Consider the following 19,450-nt stretch of genomic DNA (forward strand, 5'->3'; position numbering starts at 1 on the left):
AATGTTTTCAGGAAAATGTTGCATAGTATAGAATACATGTAAGAAAGAACAGAATCACTTTTTTCATTCATTTATGCATGGACATTTGTAATTACTTTATTCAAGATTATTTGTTTTTCATTAAAAGATGTGTATATCTTCACAAAATGTAAAGTAGAGTGAATGCTGTGTTTTTGCCATTCTAGGAGTTTTGAGAATATATTGATATTGTTGAGATAATATTGTTAATCATTAATCAATTATTTTGGCCCAGATAATCGTAACATGAAATTTTAATATCGTCCCATTCCGTCTCAGGAAGTAATCATTCAACAGTCAGAAGATTGGCAGGTTGATCTCCGGTTCCATCAGTCCTGATGTCTTTGAATTTTTATTTTCAAATGTTAGGATTTTGACTGTATACTGAGAACACTAAACTCTGTTTTTAAAGCTCTTTTAAAGTTGAAAGTAGTTTGGCCTATTTGCTTTAGCACAGTATGCTGTGTTGAAAAAAAAATGTCAAAAATGTATTTATGAACAATGTGCAAAAAACTACTCCTCAAATGAATACATTTGAAAACATTTGAGGTTTGAAATAATAAACAATAATTAAACTGTTTGACGTATTATGAGACATCTTCCACACAACCAACCTGCACAACTATTCACCCACACCCTCACACCATGTGGGAAAGAGAAAGCTAAAGAAAGAACAGCAGAGAAAAGGAAAGAAAAGAGAGCTCCTGGAACCGAGTTCATGTTTGTGACCTTGGCAGATACACACAGACAGACAAACACAGAGAGAAGCATATTTCTAATCAGACTCTGAGTGGTGACCACCAGCCAATATGGCAGACTGGTGAGAAAGACTCCTGGGGTATAAGGGCAGCTTGTGACCGTGGGAGGACTCTCTGACTTGATTTCTTCATCAGCAGGTGCCATGATCCCCTGACATATGGACACATGCAGCCAGCATGGACACATAATGACACATATGCATGCGTAGACACATAAACACACACACACACACTTAATCCCATCCAAGTGAGGGTCTGGGACCTTGTGTCTAGGTTACACGCTGGGGCAAACCCTGAACTGTCCATATGATCTCTTGGATAAATACACCTGACCGCTTTTAGTATTGTATGCCCTTCTTTTACATTGTTATTAAAAATTATACCAAATGGTGAAACGTTTGAAAGTTGATCCTTGTGTTGGTTCTATGTTTTTTGTACTTGCTGTGGCTGCATTTGCTGTAAACACTTCACATGTATTTCATGAATAACAACAACCATATGTATTTGAATTGGTGCAATAACAATTATTGTCAACACAATAATAATTCAGTAGCTCATAAGGAAGGCATCCACTATTATTCTACATACTTATGTCAAAGTTAATATTTATGAGGAAACTAGTTTGCTATCAGAGCATGAATTCAAACACTAGGGTGATTCTTATATCTACCCCTGAAGTGTCTCCTTTCTCCTCTTGTGGGCTAAGGGAGCTCTGTATGTGTGTGTGTGTGTGTGTGTGTGTGTGTGTGTGTGTGTGTACTTATATGTATGCATATAGTTATCCCAAGGACTGACCTGATACTTGGTTATCTCCTCTCTCCTTTGGCCTCCCTGTCAAATACAGAGTAGGGAGTCATGAGTGGCAGAGGGAGTCCCTCAAGTAAACGATACAAACCATGCATTATGGATCCTCACGAAAGTAAACAGGACCCAATGACCTTTTGGACCCAAGGAGAGGGCCAGCTAAGAAAAAGTCCCGCAGTGAGAAAGGGAGCCAGCTTTTATTATTTTTTTTAACAGCAGGATGGGTTAGGTGCACCAGGAGGATACCAATCTGTATCTAAACATCTTCCCACTTTTACTTACTGGTCCATTTCATGTTTTCTTCCATATGTAGTCAGTGCTTTGTATAGTAAAAAGCTATGATAGTATCAGGAGAACTGCAGAAAAAGTATACTATACTCTAATATATACAATATGATAGTTGTTTATCTGTCTAACAAAAGACAAAGCTCTCAAGGGCAAGTTAAGAATATAATTGACATGTATTATGGCTATTTAATGACTGGCAAATCACAAAAAGATGTATACACAAGTTTTTCAACGAAGCTGCAACTACCATCACATTACCATTCAAATACATGTCAGAATGTACATTGGTAGGTGAACACAACGTTCAAAAGGCACTTCTGCATGCATAACAGTAAGTGAACGCATCACTGAGGCTAGCCCCCTTTATTTTAATCAGCAGGTGGCAAGCAAGACACAAGCTTGGAAGAGTTGTAGCATTTACTCACCAACAAAAACGTATACACACACACTGCACAGCTATGTTCACAGCTATAACGTCACTGCTGACTTAATTTTTATTGTCACACACACTCTCTTTCTTTCTCTCTCTCTCTCTCTCTCTCAACCGGACACTCGCTAACGTTAGGCCAGTTGCAATATAATGGCAAAGACCCTGACATAGACACACAGCTGACATCCTCGCAGCTAAACTAATTGATGTGGTGGAGACTTACTGGGGAAATGGCAGCATGTATCCACCACAATGCATACAAAATTGATGCTGCTTTCCCAGGTTGGTGAACTTGGGGCTCAGTTGCCTGTTTGTTTTGCGTGTACATTGTAAGCCGGCGATAAATAATGATGGGAATCTTTGCAGCTTGGCAGCTTGTAAGGCACTTCAACGACAACACCCCAGCATGCAAGGCAGTAATCTTGTTGGTTAATGATTGGTTAACATGAGTCGGCTATCAGTCAGAAAAAAAATGACAATATCAAAAGTACAAAATGATAGCCTATACTGGAACTGCACATACGCGCAAAATGAAAGTTTATTCTTTCAAACAGTTTGTGATTGATCAATCATCACCATTTCTGTGAATTTGTTTACATTGTGACAAAGTAAAAATACTGTATGCTCCAAGTCAGAGTGAATACATTTACAAATTAGAGCGGTGCAGAGCAAGGATTGGCGTCAAAATGTAATGGGACTATGAGCACAGGAATGACATTTTGATTGGATTAGTGTTGAGGTTCATTTAATCAGGTTTAAAGTGTTATCAGTTTCTCTATGAGTGAAGTGAAATTTCAGATGGAGTGTGTCTCAGTCAGTTCTGTGGGAGTCAGTTCCTTTTAGTTGTTTTTCAGATTTAAAGATTAATATATGCATCCATCTCTGGCATCCACAACAACAGCTGGATTTCAGTTGTCAGCACGTGAGTCCCTGCTGGCTTCCCACCCATGAACAGTGTTGAGATGGGCGAATGTTTTACCTCTATGACAAGATAAGATAAGATGATCAGACCTACAAAATGAAAGCATTATTCCATGTTAATGGAATTTTTTTTCCTCGTACACACCACATCTACTTTCGTAGACACCAGTTGCCAGTATTGGCATCTAAAGATGTCACTTCTGCTCTTATTCTCATCATATTTCTGATCGTCTTGGTTGTAAGTTTGAAAGGGTTATTATTCCTCAAATATGACCATGGGGGAAAAAAAATCTAATTTCAAGCAGTTCCTGATATCAGATAAGCCAATATTGCCGATTGATTCATGAACTCATGTTGAGCCAAACAATATATCAGTTGTCAAAACTCAAATTAAGTTCAATACCAGTTTGAGACACAAGAGGTGTGATGGTCACCTGCAGAACAATCAAATACATTTAAAGCTGCTTCACAACGGCTTGAAACACCGCTGCATGACAAATTAATAGCATATTAACAGCCAAATACAGCAGTTTGGGAACACAGACTGTGCTGTTGATCCGACAAATAACACAGCACCTGTTCACAATGCTGATTTTCTTGCCTCAGTGTGTCTTTTATAGTTGGCTGTACTTTAAATGACATTGCTTCCAGCAATATCATTCACAAATACTGTGTGTATTCAAAATTATAGACCCATTTCTTATATTGTCTATTCCAAATTTTCAAACAAGAAAGTAGAGAACTCTATAACTCCTGGAGGAGCGGTGTGAATTTCACTTAATGGAGGGTGACCGTTCATAAATCAACTTAACTTTGATGTTGGTAAGAAACCCAAAGGCTTACGAGCAGATATTTGGTGGCCCTTTACTGAGACAGATTTTTCCAGTGTTGTCTATATGACTTTAAATGAAAGAAACTGTGATGTCAAATACAAGTGTAATTCCTCTGAGGCTTTAAGGTGGACAAGGAAAAAATCCACATGGACTACTAACCTAGTTCTTAAAGACATACTAGTTTCTAAGGTAATTTTAGAACAATGGGCTCCAGATTAGAATTATGGAGGGCAAAGAAAGAAACTAGCAGCGGGTATTTGTCATTGTCATCCTTGAGGAAGCCCCAGATCCTGGGGATTCATCATTGTTAGAACAGACTCCAGTGGATACATTTCCAGAATGTTTATCTGAAAGAAACAACCCATAACAGGTTGAATTCACGAGACCAGAAATAGCATTTTTCAAAGTCTCCAGGGCATTTTGCAGAGTTTCCGTGGATTGTGCTCTTAGTCTGGTAAATTCTGGAAACACAAATTTGGTTCTCTATTTACAGCCAACTATCAATGCACCACCCACTCATGCTAGGCGCAGATATAAGGACGCACCAGAATGGCAAATTCGCATTCATGTTTTGTTGGTATTTGCCATGCCATATTTACCTTGTTTAATAAATGCTTGAGGTCCGCAAGCAACACTTGACGACAGTGTTATAAAAACACATTTAGTGTGTTGACTTTCAAATTGCCTAAAGCAAACACTAGCTATGTGATTAGGGATGGCAGTGTTGGTCTGTCCACCACTTTGGTCAGACAGATACAGAATTTTGATTTGACTAATACTTTGGTTTATGACCAAATTTAGGGCTGATTATTGGACATGCTAAGCTATGGTGAACATGGTAAACATTACCAGCTAAACATCAACATGTCGACATTAACATTCTGAGCATGTTAGCATGCTGAAGCTAGAATGTAATTACCACAAACCACCGCTGTGGCAAGGTGCAGCCTCACAGCAAAAATACTCACAGCAACACAGCCCACATGGCCTATACATGCATCAATCTATCAAGTTCTTATGGTTACCATACAAGCAAAACATTTTACACACTCCATTGGGGAACTGTGGGCACCTTACAAATATATATATATATATATATATATATATATATTTGTATATATATATATATATATATATATGTATTAGTGCTGGGCAAGTTAACGCATTATTATCGCGATCACAACGAATGACGGCACGTATGAGCCTCCCTCAAGACGCACCATCACAAGAAGAATACACGAGTTGTATGAAAAGGTGAGGACTACAAAAGCGACGGCGTTACCACATGCACCAGCTGTTGCTCTCACTGGAGACTACTGGACATCGCTGGGTAACCATAATCACCTCGGAGTTACAGCATTATATTGATGAACAGTAGAGCTGCATTCACATGCTCTGACTGTCATGAAAACAGAAGACAGGCATTTTGCTGAAATGTGCTGAAACATTTCATTCATGTTGCACAGCAGTGGAACGTTTCACATAAAGTCAGCACACTGAGCACAGATAGTGCAAGAAATAGAACTGCTACTGTGTAAAGGGAATACCGCTGTTAAAAAACACCTTATGTGTTTAAAGTGTTTGCAAACCAAATGCTATTGCACTTTTGTTCATATAGCAGTACTTTTAAAATAAAAGTGCACAATACACTACTTCATTATTATTATTCATTATTGAACTTTGCGCATAACAATGCGATTAATCGCCGATTAATTGCAAAAATCATGCGATTAATTGCGATTAAAAATTGTAATCGTTGCCCAGCACTAATATATTCACTTACTTTTGAGCTCTTGTTTAGTCTGCAACAACTCCTGGGACTAGTTGCTGCGCTTCCTTGTTAGGTGCTGCTGAGGGTATGAAGACAACATATTGCTGATACAGATTGCAGATATAATTTGACAATAAGCCTTTTTATGTTAGTATGTTCTAGATATAAGAACTCAATGATGAGGAAAACATAATAGAGATTAAAAATGTGTTCTGAACTCAAAACTTAAATCTGACAATTTGAACTCAACAAGCACTTTTGTCTTGCAAAGTTTTCCGCCTGTTTGCTTCATCCATCCTTTTCATCCCACAATGACCTTTATGAATAATGAGGTGCTCCAAAGGTAACCGTGACAACGGGTCTACCTTGGCGGCAGCACATAGGCACTGAGATAAAGTAATTCAGCACCTGACAAGGAAGTGCAGTGTATTCACTTCATCCTCTGAACGGAGGGACGGAAGTCTGCTGATTAACGCTGACAGTCTGAAGAGCACATTGTGCCAGCGCATTAATAATAGACTCCTAAAAACCTGTGAATGCTTTTAGGGAAGGTTATAGAGCCACGAAAGTAAGATGTAGGAATGAAGAATGAGCTGGGGATGACAGCAGGGTTAAAAGATAGGGTTAAAAAATAACTTGGCTTGATTTCACAAACTGTATTTGAAGTGCTTGTCCTATTTAAAGGTCTTAAGAAGAAAAATACAAATTTAGGGGTGCACTAATTAGCTATTTTTTTTCAGCATAGGAGGATATTTTAGTATGTACAAAGTGCATAATTAATGAGGCAAGAAACTTAAATGGCTTCAGGGGTGTTTAGCATTAATTACCTCAGCAAACTAAAATATCCGCCCCATCATTTTCTCCCACTGTGGCTTTAACACCGCACTATACTAAGTTTCAGGAAGAGGCTTCCTCACAGGGGTAAAAAGGAGGTCATGAACCTGAAAACGTTAGCATATATGGTATATTTTTGCAGTATACAAAGTATAATTGAATGCTTGCCCATCAGGATGTTATCTAATATGAGGATTTACTGTTTCCTGCTGTTCCAAAACATTGGGTGTGTTTTAATGGATGGAAAGTCTGTGTGTTTGCATGAAGGATAGATCTCTCAAGCACTAAACACCGATGAGGCAAATGAAGCTGCTGTACTGCACTGAACTGCATTCAGTTAACATACTGTATGAATATCAATGACAATGCCTGTGGTTGCTCACTGCATATCTCAGATCACATGAGACCATTTATTAACAACCTACAAGCAAGCACTGAAATGGCTTTACCCACCCCACCTTTTCACTGCAGTTGAATAGTGTTTTACATTAATTACCTAGACTGTTGCGGCCCTCCAAAGTCACAGGTTCATAATGAATGGAATATATTTTTACACTTCTCGGGTGGGCTGGCCCTTTTCCGTGCACATTTCCTTCGCAGCAGTGGGCAGCAACCGGCTCTCCACTTTTGTAAAGTAAAAGCTGCTTGTGGTTCCGGCCCTGTCAGCTTGCAGCACCCAGCGCCCGAACTTCACCGCTTCCTGATGCTGTGGACTTAGGGCTCGCTGTGCCCTCTCTCCCTGCGGGGAGTGACGGAGCCACCTGTTCCCAGCAAGCCACCAGACCCAATTTGAAACAGTTTAAAACAGTCCTGCATTCAACATGTTACTTAAGTAAAAGTACAAAAGTTTTAGCATCAGCATATACTTAAAGAACAAAAAGTAAATGTAGACTCATTGTGCAGAATGGCCAATTTCAAATAATATATCAGGCTTATATCATTGGATTATAATTATTGATGCATTCATGTGTTCATCATTATGATGTTAAAGTTGGTAATGGTGGTGCTTTCTTATATACTTATATTTTATAACAACTAATCTGTTGCCATTTAAAGGTGTACATATTTAAAATCATCATTTTCTGATATGGGTTCATATTATAAGTGAGGTTGTATTTGATATCTGCAGGGGATTTTTTGCAAACCTCATAGACCGATTTGTTCAAAGAAAGCCACATAACTATGACATGAGGGCAATATAAAAGCTATTACAATCCATTTGTCCAGGGCTTTCAAAATATTTACAGAAATGACAGTTTGGGTTAAAAGTTGAATTGTACCCTGCAAAGACGCAGTGATGTGTGCCCGATGTGCCAAGCCGACGTGCCAGCTCAGTGGGTGCAACTCTCACAATGTCAGATGACCAGGTTGTGAATCATTGATCTGAGCAAATCAATAGTCAGCACGTCCATCTCCCAGCCACTCTCCGTGGGTCACCATCTGTGTGTGTGTGTCCATATCCTGTCCAAAGCCATCGCAGGAGCCCATCAGCACACACCAGGTGGCTGCCATCTGGGCCCTGCCGCTTAACACGCAGCATGGGTCCCTGTGTAGGAGTGTTGTATGTATGAGTTTGAAAGCTAGAGAGTGACCAGTGGGTGTGTATCCTCAGTGCCTGTGCTGTGTATATGTGTTGTTGAATTGAGTCAGGGTGTGCGTATGAGAACATGAAGGTGCAGAAAGGTGAAAATGTCTGTAAAATTTGCGTAGATTGAGATACAAAGTGAAGGTGGAGGTGTTGGCCAGCACCGACGTAGGTGGGGTGATAATGAGTGGTGAAAAGGTGATTGTTGTTTTGGCATGCCACTATCATGACGATGGGCTGTGAAATATTTTGGAGTAAGGACTCATCTTGTGTGCATGCTTTGCAATAGGTGCAAACATGGAAGCGTTGCTGTGAGTTTCTGACACATTTCTGAATAGTTCATCTTCTCACAGGCCTCTCTGTGTGTGTGGGGGCTTGAGTCATGACACTCTTGACAATCATTGCACATGAACTCATATTTTGCTGTTGTACCCACTTTGTCATTATATCCACATTACCGATAATCAAAAATCTCATTGTATATATATACTATAAAAGCACCAATAGTCAACCCTACAATATCTACATCAAGGTATTTGGTCAAAAATATTGTGATATTTGATTTTCTCCATATCGCCCAGCCCTCCTCCACAGCCAATTTCTTCCGGCCATTTTTTACATCAAACTGTAGACACGTAATAACAAACCTGGAGGAATTCAATAAATATCCTTGCGAACTTTCCATATACTTCACCATGTTACAGCAAGAAGCATATTTTAGAAACATATTTTTTATATTTTGCTGTTTAGGTACATCTACACTGATATCATGTATTTGTGTGTGTGAGCAGTATGAATGGACAGTATGTACTTGCATATGTTGTGTTGTCAGTGAGAATCCTGCTTCTGGCTGTAGTTTGATTTACGTGTGTGTTGTAGAGCCATCGTACACACTCTTCCTGTATGATTTTGTTCTCTGCAGCATCTATCACTCTCCTGGTTAAATAAAGGTTAAATAAAAAATAAGTAAATCACTGCCACAACCAACAAGCACGACACACCAGTGCTCCTGTTTGTTAATGCATCTGTGTTGATACATACATGTGCATCTGTTTCCATATGGGCTTTTAAGTGTGTATCGTATGTGTGCACATTAACATGCACACACAGTGTGCTTGCAGAGGCTTTGACTCAAATCCCCAAACAGTACTGGTCTGCTATCAGAGTTACAGTTACACAGGCTGCGCTGTGGAGCAGAAAAGTAAACACACTGTGAAACACTTTTGAGTCCCTTGATAAAACTAGCAGTAGCCATACATCACAACAAACTGACCTAAAAAAAAGAAAAAGAGAGATTTGCATTCATAGGATAGTGTTGTTTTACCACTAGCAGCTCGGGGTTGAACTGTGAATACAGTTTAAAAGTAAACAATTCCTTCGTGTCAAATCCGCAGTGGTATTGTGTCATGGAAGTCCAGTTAAAGATTGACAAAGGTTTCCCTGCTAAATGAAAGTCTCTCACGTGAACACACAATATCATAATGTGTCTCAGTGTGACATTGGCCGATGATTAGGTGGTGTTATACCTCAGATCCCCGGGTGTCAGTAGCGGTTTGTGACCTGATGTGATGACGATGTGGTTAAGAGAAGAGGTTTTTCACAAGAGAAGAAGACCAACGTACATACAACCCGTTACCTACTAATGCTGTTAATCAGTTCATGTTCTACGAGACCCATGTTGCCATAACAAACAAAACACCTAGGAGAGTTTTTTAACCATGAAGCAATGGGTCTCAAATATTACAATACTGGTGGTTCCAATACTCTGGTCAAGACTGATATTTTTCAACAACTATTGGATGGATTGCCATGAAATTTGATGCTGACATTTATTTCCCAATTCTAGATGAATTGTTAACTTTTGGTGATCCCTTAACTTTTCATCTAGCGGTGACAAAAATGTATTCGTCCAGTTCTTTGATTTATGAGCTCATGACATTGCCATCGCCCTCAGCTGTACTTTGTGATTAGTGCTAATTAGTAAATGTTAGTATTCTAACAGGCTAAACTATGATAGTGTATAGAAAGAAGCAATCCATGTTAGTATGCTGGCATCAGCATTTAGCCCAAAGGAACGCTGTGGCTAAGTACTCCATCTTGGAGCCGCTAGTGAGGCCACAGCCTCTTGTCTTCTTGTGATGAATGTAATAAAATGATATTCAATTTTCACTGGATCACTTTTTTAGTTTCACATGCAATGTTGTTTTGAAAAGAAACTTTGGGTTGTTCAGTGTGTTCCAACATGTCCTCTCAGTATGATGACCTCCATTTACATTTTGAGCAGGTCACCCTGTCCTTCCTGCTTGATTGAGTCTAAGAGGATTGTATGCAGCTTATTTTATTTTTTTCTGAAAATGAAAATAAGCCCTCACATAGCAGGTGGATGGTTAACAGGCATATATGTACAGTGGGGTTGAATTTTTATGTGCGTGTGCCACTGTCAGCGGATACTTTGTGTAATTTCTCCCAGTTTCACAAGTCGTTCTAGCCTATGAAGCTGAGATGACAGGGTCATATGTCATCTCTTCTCTCTCCCTTCTTCAGGTGTCAAACTTGGACAGGAAGTCAGAGGATTTAAGCCCTGTGCTTCCTGCCATAGTATGACTCAGTTATCGTTAAAGCACAGCTGTTTCTGCTGAGAAGTGTTGTCATCCCCCTTGTTGCAGGATCATTTCGAGTTAGGTATCTGTCACACATGCTGATGCATTTTTGAAATTGAAGACAGCAGAGTTCAGAGAAAGCTGCACGAAGTGTTGTTGTTTACAATTCAGACTTTTAAAGTGCACCATATAAATTGAACACTTAACTAAGCAGTATTTTGACAATGCACAAATCTTTCAGTATGTTTTCCAAGGAAATAGTTTAATCTGATGATTCATTATTCCTTATGTTTACTCTACTATTATAAAGACGATGTAGCATTTAGGCATCGTAGACATTTATTGTGATTCTGAACATAGAAAGTAAGACAGGCACAAATCAGCTTTTTTCATCTCAAAATGTCCACCTATTTGTGTCCCACTCAATGGTGACCCATTTAAATGGTCCCACTACCAAGGCTGAAAAGAGAAAAACAATACAAAATGTTCATGAACTTCATTGGCAGGTCATGTAAATATTGTATTGTTTGTTTAAAGCCAAACATGACACTACACTGCACTTAGATATTAGAGGTACTGTCCAAGGTCTGCTCAGCCTTGGTGCATAAAAAGCAGCTGAATGTGTTTTGGGTTGTTCAGAAAATGACAAGGACTATGGAATTGAAGAAACTATATGCTACATATACCAGGGAATGAAGGACAACAACGTTCAATGAAAAGGGCAGTAACATAATTTTTACCCTTTTGAAGACAGAGTTTGGGTAACATGTTTTGTTAACTTGCATAGGTCATGATGTCAAGGATGAAGCAGAGTAGACTTTCTATAGCAGAGTAGAATAGAAAAGTGGCAAAACAGTGGCAGTATATTCATTTATAAAACAGAATCCTAGAATAAAGAGGCCATAACGATTAAAATTGTATGGGCAAAATTTAAGTTTTAAAATTGCACAACTTGACATTAACTACATTTTAAAGAGGGGAATATAGACCACATGAATCCAGATAGATAGTTTCAAAGTAAAAGTTTCCAGTGCTTTAAATATAAATTGAGGTTTATTGTTTTAAACAGCAGTGCAACAATGTTACAGATGGTGACAACAATCTGCAAACTCAGTCTGCAAATCTGCAAGCATTAATCTTTAAACATTTTAAGTGAGCTATCTCTATTCCCTTAGTGTAAGCAGTTTATTATTTTTATAAAGATAACAAAACATCCTTTTGCAAGCTCATGTAATATAATTCACCAGAAAATATTGTGTTTTGTTTTGACAGCTATGGAAGCAAATAATGGCCTCTTAAGAATTGCATTTGATGTGCACTCAATACCCTATTGTGAAATGTAATCACAAATGAATTAATGTTTGAATTCCCGACCCGGAAAACAGTTAAATACATGTGAAATACTCTTTTTTTTAATTGACTTATTATGTTTTTTTTTAAACTACATGTACTCCTCCCTATATATGCCTTTCAAAAGTTCAACTGCTTGACACAAGATATGTCCTACTTCAGGCTATTCTCCAGCATTTGTAGCTATACGACAAATAATGCACTGTAATTCGACAGTATCGCACAAAATTATGTTCTATGTTATCCACGTAATAATTAAAGAGGAAGAGAACAAAAAAGCCAAGTTTAGTTTGAAAAGAATGTATGCATGTAATGAGCGGAAAGGGACGTGTGTTGCTGGCTTTTATAGGAAAATGAAATGAGTAACTTTTTGTAATACAACTTACGAACCGTTGAATGAGGATCTGCTGCCTTCTTCACTGAAAAGTCCATTTTCAGTGTATGTGTGCTGCAGGCTTTACGGTTCTATGATTGGCTCCTAAACTGGCTGTGATGTGCTCGCATATACACACCTTAAACTCAGTTTTTATAGGGAGGCTGTGTGGGATTTGGTGGCATCTAGCAGTGTGGTGGCAGTTATAGTTTATATAACACACACACACACACACACACACATATATATATGTGTGTAGTTATAATTGTGTATATCATTTACAAAAGATGTGCTGCCAGTTTACTTATGGCATATAGGCTCATGTCTTTGAATGTGGAATCTGGCTTGTGTGGTAGAATGCAAATGCTTTCCTCACCTCCGCCTCCAGCTTAGATCAAATTGTTTCTTCCGGAGTTGCCAGCAGCCCTCTTAAGGCATGGTTTGTTTCCCTGCTTTAAGTGAATGGGTTATCATTATCACTGTGTTCATCTCAGGCAGGCCATTTAAAACTAGAACAAGGTTAATTAATTAATCAAATTTAATGGAGGACCTTGAAGTCCCCCATGAAGAAATATGTGTTTTATAAAGGCCTTAATGAATGTGGCTTCTCTGTTCGCCAGGAGTTTATTGATTGGAAAACCTCATTCTTTTTAAAAGGTCTAAGTAAGTCAGGTTTTTTGGAACTACATAAGATTAACCTGTCCTCGGTTTTACACTGAAGTCTATTGCAAGCAATAGCAGGGGTTGCATGTTTTGTGAATGATACATTTCAAAATATTTCTGGGAATTGTATGAAAACAAATCTGCATAAATATGTGTTGTTTCCATTACTGTTAGGGATGGGTACCGAAAACCTGGTATTAAACGGGTACTGGTGCTAAATGATTGAAGACCAGAATATTGATAAGCTCTGACGTTTTGGGTTCCTATGTACTGTAGGTACTTTTAAATGTTTTTGTGTAATTTATTATCTTGCTGCAGCGCGCATCTCCTCTGCTCTCTGTGTCGAGGCTGACCTCCTCCAACTGCACACACAGACACGCAGAGCGATGATAGAAAGGCTGCGGTAGAGACGATGAAGTGAACCAGAAGAACTGAAGATAACTAAGACAACTCAGCTTGTTACCGTAAGTAACACCTTTTTATGTAAAAAAGCCAATACTTTATCAATACACCTGTTCAACAAGCATAAATATGTAAACATTTCCATAGAAAGTGATATTTCAATCTGCTCTGTCCACAGTGTTTCATCAACCGCTGCTCAATACTTATCATACACCTCTCCATAGGGTTCAATCAATATTCTGACATACAAAATGACACAAGGTAGGACGGAAGGAAGCTAAAAAGCCTGATGTCATCGTGACATGCCCAGGGTCTTTGGAAGAAATATACACCCAAGAAGCAACGTCTCATTATTGATGAATATTTCAGGATTGTGGCATTTTTTCTTGAAAGTGGGTTTTTGGTAAATCATTATAACACTGCAATCACCTTGCTAATCAGCAGGGGAGAAGCACAGATGATGCATTACACATTTGTTCTCAAACACTCCTGTGTTAAAGTTCTGTCTTTGTTGATTTTAGTTCAACATTTTAGCCCCATGTCTTCATAAAGTAACTGCAGCAGAAGTTTTATCTATGCAGTATTAACAAGTCTGTCAGTACCAAGGTCAGTCAGCATGAGTGCTCCCCATGGTTGTTTCAGATCTTTGGTTTTATTGTTTACTAATAACTGCACCACTATCTAGCCAGGGAACTCATCAGTGTTTTCCATACATTGAATATATATTATATATAGCTCATGTAACGTTTTATCATACAATCCTGCAAGCATACTAAGATTAGGCTGTACCGAATACCATTTCCTGGGCTCCTGGACAAGTAATGAAAAGCTAATATTTGAAGCACAATTCCTCTGTCATGTGACTTGTGGCATTATGGACCACTGCTCCAGCAGTGCACGGCTGCAAGTCCATACAAAATGCACCTTCCGGAGGCTTCCACTTAGCCCTTTCAGGCCGAGCCAACATAAGCAATGGCAGCGAGGGCTCTGGCTTGGCTTGTATCCATAACATGACTCGGCAAGGACTCAGCCAGACATTTCTCCGTTCTCTGCTGAGAATAGCAAAATAGAAAACCGAATACCTACCTACAAAGTCGAATAGGTCCAGCTATGACTGGGTGATATGGATACATATTGTTGACCAATACTATGTATAGATATTATAATGATACTGTAGGGTTGACCCTTTGTGCTTAAAATATTAACAGATGAGATTTTTTATAAATAATTAACAGTAATGTGGATATCATGATGAAGTGGGTAAAGGCAAATAATGGAATAGCTGCCAAGTTCAGAAAATGACATTACTTTACTGTAATGCAGGCTTTACCACCAGGAAATGGAAACACTTATGCTATATTACCATATACAAAACCTAAGACGATATCTAGTCTCATATCACAATATTGATATAATATTGATATATTGCCCAGCTGTTGGTTCTGCCAAGATAAGCTGTGAGATGATAGCATTGCATGGCTGCATATGGCTGTCATTAAAACAAACCTATTGTACAGTAACATTATGATTTGTGGCAAAAAGGCAACATTTATTAAAGGTCTGCAGCAGTCTCTATACCCCACCCCAAACCACCGCACCATTACTTTCCTCTTCTTTACATAATGGGCAAGCTATGTTTTTTCATTAAATGTAATTTGTTTTAATTTAATTTGTCAAATATGAAAATAACTCCTCATTCTTATTGTAACCTGTCCATTTCAACTTGATCAGGTACTCAGTTGCATGCGGTATGACGCATTACTTTAAAAAGGAGTAAAATAAGCAAGTGCACTATCCCAACGCTGTTACACAATGCCAATCTTGTTTAAAGTTAAACAAATTGGTTCTCACTTCTTTGCCAAAGGCATCATCAGTTAGCAGACGTTTTGCAGATTTTGTAAATAGCTAATTAAGCTCTGATGGTAGGGAGACACACATCATCCTTGTTTCATGCACTGGCAGACACACCAGTGTGTTTCATAAACACAAGAGAGCATCCCAGCGTGAAATGAAAAGGTGTCCCTACTGGTAAATGTTTGGTTTGTATTCCATATTAGCATGCAAGGTTGTAATTAAAAATTGAAGCAAACTACCTGCACGTAGCCTGTGAAATGGAGTGTGCTGATGAAGCTGCATTAAAGCATTGATTTTTAATTAACAATCCCCAGGTGTGAGGTGAGCTGAAACTTGAGTCTGATTAAATTTGGTTTCTGATTTCAGCTTCCTAGTTATGTTACATACGTTTTCTTTTTTGTATTCAATACAACTATTATTTGTGTTAATAAACATGCTGTTTATGTAAATATATGCAATTAGGTGTCACTTTAACTTCCTTTTCAGTTGAACAGCTCATCCTTCTTAAGCATATTGCATTCCTGCCAGCAGTTCATTAAATTTACAACAGTGCCAGCATAATAAAGAACATTATTCTTCCTGCTTTAATATCCATACCTTTCAATGACAGTTGAGCTGTTGTGATGAAAAGGGGATCCTGCTAATGAGAAAACCATACTATGAAGCAAATAACCATTGAACAAATACTATATGTCACTCTAATCCACTTGGTGCATTATTTATAACCTTATTGGTGACAGCGTATGTGCTGCTGCAATATTTGCAAAACTGCTATTTTAACCTACAGTCATTTTCACAGAATGAGCTGACTGGTTTGTTAAGTCAATATGTCGTTTGTCTTTCACATCTCATTCTCTCATGCAATTGTCCCCCCACCTTGAGGTCTTTTTAACAACTCTGTCTGGTCCTGTCAAATGCTCAGCTGGCTTGTATTTTCAAAGTTGTTGGACGGCCATAAATTTCAAGCGTTTCACTCAGAACGAAGCGAGCTGTAACTCAAACAAATGCTTTGGATAATGGGTGACTGTGAATGAATCTGTCCCACTTGATAGGTTTATTTGTGGGGGACAAGGACAGAGTGATTTACTCAGATCTTTAAAAAATATATAATACTTAATACAAATCTGAGAAATATTGACATTTAACAGTTTCATGTAAAGCTGCTGCCAAAATGTCACATGCTAAATTGCTTCATACATATTTCCACATATTAAAGTAATATACAGTGTTGTCCTGATACGCCTGTACACACACACACACACACACACACACACACACGTTTGTTGCACACTACAGTTTTAGTTAGCCAGGTTAGGGGACCAGGATACTGATTGATTGAACATCCTTATGTATTTACTGCATTGTTTACCAGTGTCAAATAAATCATGCTAATCTGAGTTTGCCAGTCACAGTGCAAAGATCTCTCTCTGATCTCCACACAAAAAACGTATATCCAACATACACAAACGCATGAGCACGCATAAGCACATGCACACGTGCAGTCAGTTGGAAAATTATTTGGTGGTGATGTGCCATGTGTGTGTGGAAAGCCAGATTGGTAAGGAGACAGTGAGAAACAACGTGAGAGAAAGCAGGGCCTGTCTGATTAAATGCTGACAAATCCCTGACACTTAGACAGTCTGTTATCTTTCCCCTCTCTTATTTTTTTTATAGATGGATTATGAAAGTGTGGGCTTGATTTGATTGACAGCAGATTTAATATTGCAAAATCAAATCTTTATTTCCAAGAAGAAAGGTCCATTTGGTCAGGTTTACCCGACACATTTTGACAAACTATTATTTAATGTGGTCAGTGTCCTCTTCTTATAGTCACAGTGAAATTGAAGTTAGAGCGCCTTTACTGTATCTTCCGTAATGTGATGTAGTTCTAGAGATGTGCAATAATATTGATATAGCTGACTATTGCAATATTGCTTTATTGATATTCCCGCGCCTAGTATTGATACATTTTTGTCACACGACTTCCTCCTCCCCTCCAAAAGATATCGCTACCGAGTGCCTACTAAGATAAGGCCAGTGACCTCCCGGCCTGTAACATAATCCGGCCATTAGAAGTAGAAGCCGGCATGGTGGAACATATTGCAGTGTCACTCGTCAAGACACCACGCAAGTGAAAATAGCGGCACAGCAACCTCAGGCGAAACCTGTGGACTTGAAGCAAACTACATTGGATAGTACCACAACAAGCTCAGGTCTACCTCAGCTCGGGAAAAGGAGATAACGGAGTCAGTGGTGCAATGTCAGATGCGTGGTTGAAAACCCGTGCTTCAAGCATATGCTAAACACTAAGGAGCCTCGCAATGTGGTCCCGACTTGCTGACACACGACGGATGTAGCAGTGCCCAGGATGTACAAAGAGGTGAAGAAATGTATCAAAACATCGCTCACCCCTGCAGAGATAGGGGTGATGTCTAGTGTGGACGTCTAGTATGTTACGATTATGTAACAACACATCTCTGAGGAGTGGGAACTAGTTTTACGTGTTTTACAGACACGGACAATGCACTAGAGCCGTACTGGCAGTGACATCGCAGAGTTACTGAAAAAAACGCACTGGACGAATGGGACATAAATGGGAAGGACCCAGCCATAGAGACAAACAACTTTAATTAATGCACTTTTTTTTCATATGATGTTTATAGCATTTACATGTAAGTAAAAAGTGGTCAGTGACACCATAAGAATATAACAAAGTTTCCAATGTATTTTCATATGATTTTTATGGCAAGTGCATTCCAGTTCAGTATGAATTCACTGACTAAGCAGTACAAATGCCATTTTGAATTAAGTAGTTTTGATGCAATTTGTCCATCGAGTTATCAATATAATGTGATCTAGATATTAGACTGCAGGTGGTACAGGGAAAGTTGTATTTTCAGAAAAAAAAGAGGATGGTAATATGTATCGTATTGTTTCGCAATATATCAGTAAATATCTTATGGTGACACGTGTATCATATCGTGAGGTGCTTGCCAATACACAGCCCTATGTAGTTCTGCAGGAAATGGGATGTAACAGTTTTGTTTTTACAGTTTTATGAATATCCCCAAAAAATCCAAATATGATATTGCTCTGCGAGCTACCGATTGGCAGTCAGTGCAGATTGATATGATAGGTGGGGTTAGCTACAAACACAAATCACAAACCCTGCCATAGCAATACATTTAATAGAGTTAAAGAACCTGAGACGTTCACCGACCACCCAGCCAAACCTGCCGGACCAAACACCACTGACAGCGAGTCGATTGCCCCAGGAGGACAGCAGAGTTAGAAGCTAAGCTAATGCAGCTCGGACCTAAGGCTATGTTGTCTGCCTTCCTCATGATGCAAGTTAAAAAATTCTTAAAAAAGTTTTTGTTTTGTTGTTTTTCTTGTGTAGCAAATAGGCTATAACTGCAATTTGTTGTGCAACCCCGTGTTGTGTAATGAAATGAAATTATACTTGAATCCTTGAAGGAAACAATAGAAGAATTCTCAATTTTAAGCCAATTGCAATAACTAAAAACACACCTTATTCCTTGGAATCTGCACATTTGTGTTGTCTAGAAATCGGCCAAATGCTCCAAATAGCCTTTTTTCTTACATTACATTAATTTAGCTGATTGTACCAACCTAAAGAATAAGTGTCTTCCCAGCAGTTGCAATATTTCAAATCTGCATTTAAAACTATAAAAAATAATGGTGCATGTTTAAATAACTCAGACTCACTATTTAACATGATGCATCACACACATTTGTAATGGCCTTCCTGCTAGTTGCTAAAATGACTCATCACAGATTAAAAATCATCTCAATTGGTGGTTACAGTATAAATCACAGTGAAAACCAGCCTTTGATAGTGTTGTCTCCCCTTTGTTACTCTCTCTGGGATATTTCCTGCTTGAGTTTGTGTTTCAGAAGGCATGAAGCAAAATGGTGATTTTGTGATTTTTTAATTAAGGCCGT

This window comes from Pholis gunnellus, assembly GCF_910591455.1.
Source record: "Pholis gunnellus genome assembly, chromosome: 1".
NCBI classification, from domain to species: domain Eukaryota; kingdom Metazoa; phylum Chordata; class Actinopteri; order Perciformes; family Pholidae; genus Pholis; species Pholis gunnellus.